Below are 11513 nucleotides of genomic sequence, written 5' to 3'. Positions count from 1 at the left end.
CCACAATAAAATTTCAGATTTGTCACCAACTGACTTAGTTAATTAGTCGAATCAATTAATCTTCAAAGTCCTAAAACACATAGACTATTCATAGTTTTTGCTTCTGGTTTTGGTATAATGGTTCTATGGAGCAATGTCTACAGCTTGTCTGAGCGTTTTTTCTGAATTTTTGTCCAGGAGCAAGGATAATGAGTCTTAATGAGTATGAAGTTCATTAGGACCAATTAATCTTCAAAGTCCTAAAACGCATAGACTATTCATAGTTTTTGCTTCTGGTTTTGGTATAATGGTTATGCCTGGTGTTGGCGCAGTGGTTAGGGCAGCGGCTTGGGATCCAAAAGGTCCTGAGTTCAAGCCCCGTTGGGCCACTGAATTAATACACCAGGGGGTTGACTCAGCCTGTCATCCTTCCGAGGTCGGTGAAATGAGTACCAGTATACTGGGCCGGTGTATACCCCGGTTAAAATAGGTGTACCATATCCCTGTGTCGTAAGAGGCGACCAGGGTTGCGTCAGGAAGGGCATCCGGCGTAAAACATGTGCCAAATCACGATGCGGATCATACGGATGATCCGCTGTGGCGACCCCTAACGGGAGCAGCCGAAAGAAGAAGAAGAAGTTTTGGTATAATGGTTCTATGGAACAATCACTACAGCTTGCCTGAGCATTTTTTTCCGAATTTTTATCCAGGAGGAAGGATAATGAGTCTTGATGAGTATGAAGTTCATGAGGACCCATTAATCTTCAAGTCCTAAAACTCAAAGAGTATTCGTCATTTTTGCTTTTGGTATGGTATAATGCTTATATGGAACAATGTCTACACCTTATTGCAGCCTTGTTTTTTCCTGAATTTTTGCCCGGGAAGAAAGTTAACGAGTCTTAATGAGTATGAAGTTCATTAGGGCCGGAATAAAAACAATGAATGTTAATGAATATATCCAATATCGATGAAGTCGGAACTGACCAGGGCCCACGGGCCGTATATTTTGTTTAAGTCTCACTATATGTTGTCCTTCAACTCGACTGTTGGTTTGTTTCCCCCCTCTTTGTCTACTTAACCTGCAGAGCTTTGTAAATTCATGTCAAAGTCTTATAAAATTTGTCTATCTTAAAATCCCCTCTCTCCAGTAAGGAATAGTCCATCATCATATCAGCATCAAACATTAACTGGTCGTGAATTTTCTTCAACAACAGACTAATTTCTCTTCTCAAGCTCAACAACAGACTAACTTGTTATTCAACTGTTCTGTCCATCATTGCACCCCGAGTACACTGATGCACGTGGTCAGTCCATGACTAACCCTATACTGATGGCAACCTGCAGTATCTCCACACCGATAGGAACCATTGCATATCACTCCCATGAAACGTCAGGGCCCAACATCTGGATCACCTGTGATGCAAATTTTTCAACCTCTTGTCATCTTTCAAAATGACTGAGTCTACACTGGTTCTCACATCCACTGCAATCTGTCTATTCTGCATTGTTACATGCTCTGTCTTGTTTTTCAGTCTGTTCTCAATTTATTACAGGATTTTTCTGCCACATGTGATAACTTCAAGCCTGCAGGCTGGCTGGATATTTGAACCTGCGATTTGATTGTCCACTCCTTATTGCTTGTTCAAACTAGTCGTTACTTGAAGCAGCACGTCTCATTAGTAGGCTGGTTAAAAGGAGGGCTCGGGGCAGAGCATATGGAGAGACTATTTACGAGATGCACCAACGACAAGAAAGAGGATTTGAGAAGACACACACACGAGAATCACAACAGGGAGAATTTTGACGGGAGATGTCAGAGAGTTCAGTAGTTGGGGATTCCGCACACAGCGATTGAGGGGAAAGGAGTCACATCCAGATTTGATTCATCTCACAGCCACAGAGCACAACAACATGCTCAGTTCTTTACAAGTGTGGGAGAGTGGGGATTTTTGTTCAGCAACATTTCTGTCTCTGTTCATGAGTCTGCAGTTTGACCACACCTTATACAATGCTCATGCTCTCATGGTTATCCAACTTACACTTGGCAGTAATGGGTACTGAAGATATAACTGAGCTCTGATTAAAATTCGGTTTCCTTGGGAACACTTGTTTTTTCCCCCACTTGGTGCTATATCAGAAAATTATTGTCTCATAAACTTCTTGAAATGTGAAAAGTGTCATGATGTGCACATTTCACTCCAAAAGTTAACTCTGCTGCCAGACTGAGTGGAAAGGGAGGAAACAGATGCAGAACAAACATTCAGACAGTGGTATAAAAAGAAAAGAATTAAATAGAATCTTCTTCCTGATGATGGCAGCTATCATTGAATTGGGAACTACAATGCAACTGATGCTGTGCCCCTATACCAGTACACCAGTACTCATTTCAGTGACCTCAGAAAGATGACAGTCAACCCCACCTGGTGTTTATCTAGTGGTCAGCAGGACTTGAACTCAGGATGCAAGATTCCAAGCCAGCCACCCTAACTATGAAGCCAACACCAGGCTTACAAAATAGATTAAAATTATATCTCAACAGAAATTGACACAGGGTACTTCAATATTAGTGTACGATTGAGAAAACCTGTTGTTTTGAAAAAATAAACAGGGTCTTTGTTTTCCTCTTCAGATTTGTAATGCCAGTAATGTTCTTGGATTTAGTCCTTCCTGTTCAAAGAGGTCAAAGGTGCGTTTGAGGGACTCACAGTGGAGGGCATTACTTTATTTCACTTCCTGTGAGTCCCTTGCAATCCAAAATAGAAACTAGACCGGGCACTCATAGAGCGCATACCTTCGCCGCCACTACTTTTTTTGTTCTTGGTATGAGTGTGGGGAACTGGTTTCATATGAATGGTCTTATGACACAAACCACATATCTATAATGTCATGACCCCCCCCCCGACTTTTGGGGGCTATGGACTAAACAACAATCAACTCACGTCGTTTTGGCGAGTCTTCACTCGCAAGCTCGGTGAATACAACGTTTCAACAAGAGAAGGTAATCTCGTTTTCAAGGTCGTGACCCCCCTGAGCTTTGACCCCTAACCGATAACAATAGTATGGGCGTCATTGTGTCATATTGCATACCACAAGATGAGGCGTTGAATTCTGAACATTTTGGCGTTAGTTGCATGCAAATTGAATAAAAATTGACCGTGTTATCGTAAAAAGACGATTTTGATCTTTTCGTGACCTTGACCTTGACCTTTGACCCGAACGATCCCAAAATTTAATCGAATGCTTCCTGGCTCATAACCAATCATCCCACCAAATTTCATGCAATTCGGTTTAATACTTTTTGAGTTATACGAATCACAAGATTACAAATAAATAAATGAATAAATACACGCCGATCAAAACATAACCTTTCGCAGAATGCGAAGGTAATAAGTCTCTGATTGACTTGGCCTTGTGAACTGTGTCTATAGATGGCATCAAGTCAAAGCAAGCTCAGAAGTGTTTGCTCAGGATAAGTTATGTTTAAATGTGAGCAAGAGTAGCTCAAATGATTCTTCCATTATCAATAGAAAGGTACTGAAGCCTGCAAAATTATTCACCCCCTACCAATAATGCTACATTTAGATGAATTGTGAATTATGTTGAAACGATTTTTCCAAATGAGCTTATTTGAAATTCATAGCTGAAGAGATCAAACTAAACACTGTTACAGATGAAGGAGGTTAAATGTCAGGAATACCTGCAAAACAACATGTACAAATCAAAATTCACTGGTTGCAAAAGTACTCAGCCCGTTAGGTCAGGACTTGGTGGAAGTACCTTGTGCACCAATGACTGCTGTGAGTATTTTTGGGTCGATCTCTACCAGTTTTTTTTACAGTGAGATGGTGAAATCTTTGCCCATTCTTCATGTGAAAATTGCTCAAGTTCTGCCAAGTTTGATGGGGATCGTTGATGGACTACAATCTTCAAGTCTCACCATTAATGTTAAATTGCGTTCAAGTCAGGACTTTGACTGGGCAACTCAAGAACATTTATTTTCTTCTTATTCAGCCGCTCCAGTGTGGCTTTAGCTTTGTGCTGTGGATCATTGTCCTGATGAAATGTGAATCTCATAGCTCGTTTCAGATTCATGGCTGAACCAAGCAGGTTTCCATCAAGGATTCTCCTGAACTTTGCACCATCTATCATCTCTTTTATCCCGGCAAGCTTGTCAGTCCTTCCTGATGAAGCTCCATAACACGATGATGCTACCACCATGCTTAACAGTCGAGATGGTGTTGACTGCGTGATGTGCAATGTTAGGGTTGCACCAGACATAATGCTTTGAATTTAGACCAAAAAGTTCAATTTTTGTCTCGTCTGACCACAAAACTTTTCTCCACATGCCTGCAGTACCATTAAGATGGTTTCTCACAAAACCATACAAGCTTTTAGATGTGTCTTTTTCAGTTATGGCTTCTTTCTTGCCCCCTGTCCATAGAGACCAGCTTTGTGAAGGGAATGGGATGTTGTTGATTGATGAACATTGACCCCATCTTGGACATAGAGCCTTGCCGATTTTTCAGTCATTGTTGGATTTACAGTGACATCACGAACCAGTTTCCTGCTTGCCCAGCTGCTGAGTTTGGATGGGCGAACTGATCTGGGTAGACTTTGGGTGGTATGATATGCCTTCCATTTCTTAATGATGTATTTTATCGTACTCAAATGGATAATGTGTTATTTTGAAATCTTATAACCCTCTCCTGAACGGTGCTTCTCCACCACTTTATGTCTGACTGTTCTCCTTGGAAAGCTCCTTAGTATTCATGTTTTTTCTTGTTCGTTGACCAAGTGAGGTGCACCTTAAAACTCCTGAGATAAGTTTGGAGCATGATTTTTAAGTTAAACCACTGATTACATCCAGGTGAAACCCATTACACTTATTTTATAACTTTTCAAACAAATAATTCCCTCCTGAAGTGATTGAGGTTAAGGGTTAATTAGGCAAAAAGGTTTGAACACTTATGCAACTGAGAATCATCTGATTACTTCCGCCACTGAATGTGAAGGAGGTTATGTTTTCACCCCTTACTGTCTTTTTGTTTGTTAATTGCAAAATCGAAGATTTTTCAAGTATATCGGTCAATAAATTTTGTTATTCTGTCTGTCTGTCTGTCAATCGCCTACAGGTCACAGTTCCAAACCGATCATCATGAAACTTTACCAAGTTGCAGAGGTAGTATCAACTGAGAAGCTGATTGATTTGGAGTCAAAGATCAAAAGTCATCTTGATGTCGAATTTCTAAAATCGTCATTTTTCATCCGATTGCCTTGAAATTTGAATAGGATTTGCATATTGCATCACAGAATTGGGAAACCAACTAATTTTGAAATCAAAAGGTCAATGGTCAACTCAAGGGCAAACTTCTAAAACCATCAATTTTTATCTGAAAAATTGTCAATTTTCATCCATTTTACTTGAAGGTTTAACAGGATTTGCATTGTTCATCATTGAATTGGGAAAGCAACTATTTTTGAGGTCAAAGGTCAACTCAAGGTCAAACTTCTAAGATCATAAAATGTCATCTGAAAAATCGTCAGTTTTCATCTGATTAACCTGAAAATTGAGCAGCAATTGCTTAGTGAATCACTGAATTTGGAAACCAACTATTTTTTGAGGTCAAATGGTCAAGTGTCAACTCAAGGTCAAACTTGTAAAATCATGATTTTCAATCTGAAAAATAATTAATTTTCATCCGATTGGCCTGAGCTTTGATTAAGATTGTCAATTTTAAATCTTAATGAAATGGACAATTTGATGTATCCATGGCAACCTTTGTAGAGTGGGGTGGATTTTTCAAGTATTGTTCTCTGCATGACATCTTTTTCTTGTTTGTTTGTGTGGTTGTCTGTCTGTGTGCAGGATATCTCAAAAAGTTGTGGATGGATCCGGATGAAATTTGGTGGGCGGGTTGGGTGTATGGCACGGATGAACTGATTGGATTTTGCTGAAGAACCGGATTCGCATCTGACTGAGAATTTTTTAAGTGATTCTTCACCATTGAGAGATATGGCTAAAAATGATATATAGCATGATATCTCAAAAAGTTGAGGGCGGATTTGGACGAAACTTGGTGGACAGGTTGAGTGTTTGACAAGACTTGATTCAATTATGATGAAGATCCGAATCTGGATCTGATAATTTTTATAGTGATTTTTCACCATTGAGAGATCGGGCTAAAAATTATATGTAGCATGATATTTCAAAAATGTATTGGGCCCAATATGTTCTCGTGGATCAAACATTATATGGCGGAGGTAAGCGCTCTACCGAGTGTCTTCTAATTTTCTCTGTTAATCTAACTTATTCACATTTTGTCTGTATTTTTTTGGCTTTATCACTTTGGAGAAATTTGTGGAGAATATATATTAAGTTTGAATTGAAAGTGCAATGAAATACGCTCAGGTGGCATCAAAATGTGGAAACTTTAGAGAGTGGTGAATACTTTTGCAGGCCACTGTATACACAGAAGTACTTCTATCAATCGAAGTACCAGGGCATGGGAGTAATGAGAGGGTTTGTTTGAAGAAACAAGTGACTTTTACAGAACTGTAGGAGAGAGTAGGTGTAGCTCTTAAATCTGAAATAAAAGAGAATCTTCTCTTTCGTTGCACACTTTCACAGCTGTATTACTTTATGTGACTTTGTAAGGATTTCTCCACATAATATTTACTGATTTTGATTTTATAATACAACACTGGTGTGTTGAATAGAAGACCCAACCGAAAAAGGTAAAGTGTGCTCCCATTAACAAGTTTTATAAGTGTACCTTTCCCACAGTATCTCAGTATCTGCTTCCTCCTTTAGTATGTTGGTATGAGTGGTGATGCTTTCACGGCAAGTAACTAATGTGGGAATGAAAGTGGTGTGGCATGCAATCAGAGCTGTCAACTGTCAGTCTATACTTGAATGCTTTGCTCATGTGATCTTGGTGAAGAAAGCACAACCCCATGTTGGACTAGATGTCTCTTTGACACAGTGCCAACAACAACCAGTCTAACATGCTTATACGTGAATGCAACTTCGGAATACATTTGACAACTCCACACTGGGGCATTTGATTTGAACCAGGTAGTGAAAGAAACTGTAACAGTCGAATCATTTTTATGTTTTATTCCTATATGTAGCGACAGTCATGTGATTTTCACTTTGATATTATTTTGGTCAGACACACCGGACAACAAAAGATGATCGCAAGAGAAATGTGGTTGTTGAAAACAAGTTTTTTTTTTTTTTTTTAATGAAATGTCTCTATTTACTGCATTGATAGTGTGATCGCTTAAAGCAAACTAATAATAACAAGACAGAACATTTAACAATGGAGAGTTTCACTGTGGATATGGTATACGTATATAGTGTTAGATCTGAACAATACTGATCTGTACGATAGTCAATCTGATATTTGGACTCGCACATTCACACAGTGACATAAAGATCGATTACAATAGCCTCTCTCGTCCTTTTCGGAGTTGGCAGGATCATCATCATCATCATCATCATCATCATCATCATCATCATCATCATCATCATGATAAAGCAAGAATGGTGTGTGTTTGTTCACGAACTCTTCCTCCAGCTTTTGACTGATCTTGACTAAATTTGGCAAGCGGACTCAAGGTGTCTGAGAGGATGTCCTTTAGTGGTCGGTATCATGATCCTCAGGGAGATGTTCGTAATGAAGTTTCAAACTGTCGCTGAAAGAAACAAAGGCGTAATGCTCAGCTGTAGAAATGGGTCTGAGTACCGAATGGATTTAAAAAAAAACAAGTCTGAATAGACAAAAGGTGTCAATGAAGTGTTGAATGACAAAAGTGTCTTAATTCTGGCAAGCACAGTCAGAGCTGTAGAAAGGGCAAGGTCTAAAACGATGATAAATGGATGTGGCACCTTATTAGGTGAACCTTTTATGGGAATTGCTACACCGTGAAGTATGCTTTAATGTGTGTATCCCTCATCCCTATTTCTTTCTACTTCATTGCAATCTCATTTATGGTGTATGGGTTCATTTGCTTGTCATAATGTCACAAGCTGGGGTCTCGCCATGATCATATTTGACTTTCTTGAAGGAATGATGTACTATAGCCGTAATGCTTCAAAAGATCTTATCTCTGCGATCCAATTATAAGGATAAGTCGAGCAAAATAATCCTTGCAATTGTGACTAAAATTAACTTTTCCTATCCATTCAACTGCTTAACTTATTCCTGCAGAAACTGCTTGACTTATACCGAATGCCTTATAACTCAATACACCAACAATTACAATCCTGTTCTCAATCCAAAGTTATTGCTTATTAGAATTAATGATTACAACTAACATTAATTGTTTCCTCATGCAGACAAGCACAGATTATGAAATGATCAATACAATTAAATAATTAAGTACAAAGAGAATATAATTCCACTCCAAACAAATTACATATATATATATATATATATATATATATATATATATATATGTATATATATATATATATATATATATATATATATATATATATATATATATATATATATATATATATATATATATGCCTGTCCGTTTGTCTGTCCTTCATGCAAGCAAAAAGTGTTTTGATGTAGAGGTACCAAATTTGGCATGGGAACCTCTTATGGGATGAAGAATGGGAACACAGAGTTGGTCAGCCTGTCTGTTTCTTTGTCTATCCTTTCTGCAAGTGCAAGCCATTTGACTTCGAGCTACCAAGAAAACCATTTGACCTAGAGCTACCAAGAAAGGAGTGTGGAGCGCACATGATCTGCAACAACACTGCATCTGACTATACCTGCAACATGAGCAAGTGTTTGATTTGGCACATTTCCAAATTTTGGTGCATTTTTTCAGTCCCGTCATATTCTGCCATATCAGGTCCTTCATGTGCATAATGGTTGTTACAGGAAGTTAATGTGGCAATGTTTTTTTTTTGCAGTTTTCGAAAATCCCAACAACTTGACCATGTCACCAAAGAAACGGACAAGTTTGGGCAGACCTACATCAGCAGCTAGAAAAAAAAGAAGCCCGGAAACAGGAAAGCTCACAAGAAAGACAATCACGCCTTGAAGCTGACTGTGAATGACATGCAACAGCCAGAGCAAGAGAAAACCTCCAGCTGTCCAAGAAAGTGTACCAGCTACCAAAGCAACAGAAACATTGCAAGAAAGACAATTTTATTTAAAATGTAGAAATAATGTGAAATTTATCCCGGGTAATGCCAGGTACCTCAGCTTGTTCAATAAAAGCAAACTTAGCATTACTCTGTCTACACAGAGGCACATCAGCAATTTCATTTCAGTTATAAATTCTTCCTCACAAGACAATACTGGCAGTCAGTGAAATTTTTAACCAGCACATTAAAACTTAGATGGTGTAAGGGAATGTTGAAACACTTTTTCCCAAAGCCAATTGGTGATCTTGTTCTACATGCCCAATGGCTCTTGGGGCATCCACTTGCTGTTTCCAATGATCCAAAACTTAGCAGAAAGTGCTCTTACGGCCCATAATCACCTGGACGTCCTCTAGGTGGTTGAACCAGGACCCTTTCCCAACATTCCCAGTTACAGCCTCAGCTCCCCTCCATTCACCAGCATCCTTCAATCCAACCTTTCCATAAGTCTTTCTCTGCTCTACCGCACAGCCCATTTTATGGCTAAACCAGCTAATCCATAATTACAACTCGACCAGAACCTACAGTGACTTTGCGACTCTGACAGTATCATAACTAGCATTGGCACTCTGTCCAGGTGGGAGTGTGCATCTCATCCCACCTTCAGTTGGAAATTTAAAGTGGTGATATTTCCACAAATTGAAACTTTCTGCTGGAATGCACTGTACATTTGAAAAAAATTGGGATATACTGTAACCATATTTGGCATTACCGGGCCATATTGTAATGTTTTTGTGTTATAAATTGCGACAAAAATGGAATTTTCCACAAAGTGATATATTTAATGGGACACACTGCACACCTGAACATTATTTTTGGGACATACCTTAATCATACTTGGCCTTGTAAGACTACACTGTAAAGTTTTTGTGACGTAAAACACCAAGTGATCAGTTTTGAAGTTTTTCATCACAGACACTGTAAAGCATTCCTGAAAAGTGTGACAAATATCGAAACAACGAAAATCAAAGCAGTTTTCTCATCAGGATTGATGGAAGATGAGGGATGGATTCCTATCGTCACCAATTCAGGTGTTATCTTTTGCTTTTTACCAATAATATTATCCCTTTTTGACAAACGACAGTTATATTCAATTCCACTTTCGCATAAATATAATAAAAAAACAATTTGCAGACATATTTAAATCAAAATAAACCTCTTTGGTGAGCGGTCGAAGTTGGTGGTACGTCTTATTCTTCCTTCTTCTTCCATGGATGTGGGCATATTTATCGATCGGAGGCAAACTAAATAACCTGGTAATTAATACCAGCATCCATTCGACGAATAGCATCCAATTTCACTTCCAAGGTTGCACTTTTACAATGATTCTTAGCCAATCTACAGTGGAGTAAATTTATTCATGTGCGAAGCAAAGTGCAGTAGTTCTTTCAGAGATTTTGCCATCTCCCCATTTGGTACTTTAGCGATTCATTCTAGCATCTTTATCAGTCTTTTAAGTTCTGAAAACCCTCGAGAATATAAGGCATATATATATATATATATATATATATATATATATATATATATATATATATATATATATATATATATATATATATATATACATACATTTGCTCCATTATATTGAGATGGCCTGCGGTGAGAGCATAGCAAATTTTCGCAAATTATGTGAAGCAAAATGTATGCTCGACATATAATGTACAAAACAAATGAATTTCCATTCTCACATGAACACCCAATAACTAACCTACTCTAGCTCATAATAACAGACATAATAACAACATCAAGAGTGAGACTTGCTTTGCAATACATGTTCCCGCCCGATGTAATATTTTCAAAGTTTAATGTGGGCATAACTCTGTGAAAAATTGACAAAACACCCTTAAACTTGAACTTTTTCTGTAACTTATCATAATAAAGCAATGTACCAAGTTTCAGTTGAATATGTTAAAGGGTATGAGAAAAATATTCTGAAAACCCACAGGTGGGAACATACACTTTATAATGAAAAAAGTCAGGAACATACGCTTTTTGTTGAAAAGTGAACTTTCTCCAATTTACGGAAGGTATTTTGAATTTTTGGGTCAGCATGACAGTTTCAATTATTGAAATAGGAATATTTACAAAATAAAATGGGTATTTGTGACTTTGATGCAACATTACACAAGCACGTGGGAAAGCTCTCGGGTGTTAGAAAATACGAGTATTAATGCGATTAGACTTGTGGGAAGGTGCGTAATATGGCACTCTGTAATTGCCACCAGGCTATCTTGAAAAGTGACTTATCTCAGGAATGTCATGTTGGAGTTCGGAATGGGGCGGTGTGTACAAACATCACGTAACCATGATCCCATACTTCCAACGCAATACCCTTCGATTAATCAGACATTCACTTTCTGTGTCAGTA

General features: G+C 38.3%; 1 long non-coding RNA gene across 1 annotated transcript in view; it reads left to right on the top strand.

The window, feature by feature from the left end:
- Positions 1 to 10625, top strand: part of LOC147023548 (uncharacterized) — a 45406-nt gene extending 34781 nt beyond the window's left edge. Inside the window, exons 2-3 of the long non-coding RNA XR_015060278.1 lie at positions 8661 to 8778; positions 8912 to 10625. This is a non-coding gene — a long non-coding RNA (uncharacterized LOC147023548). The remainder of the gene's footprint in view (positions 1 to 8660; positions 8779 to 8911) is intronic.
- The last annotated feature ends 888 nt before the right edge of the window (positions 10626 to 11513 follow it).

The sequence above is a fragment of the Eptatretus burgeri genome, chromosome 7 (assembly GCF_056783735.1).
Source record: "Eptatretus burgeri isolate ZD-2024b chromosome 7, Ebu_testis_v1, whole genome shotgun sequence".
NCBI classification, from domain to species: Eukaryota; Metazoa; Chordata; class Myxini; order Myxiniformes; family Myxinidae; genus Eptatretus; species Eptatretus burgeri.
Note: the sequence above shows the minus strand (reverse complement) of the source record. Positions and strands in the feature narration are given on the sequence as shown.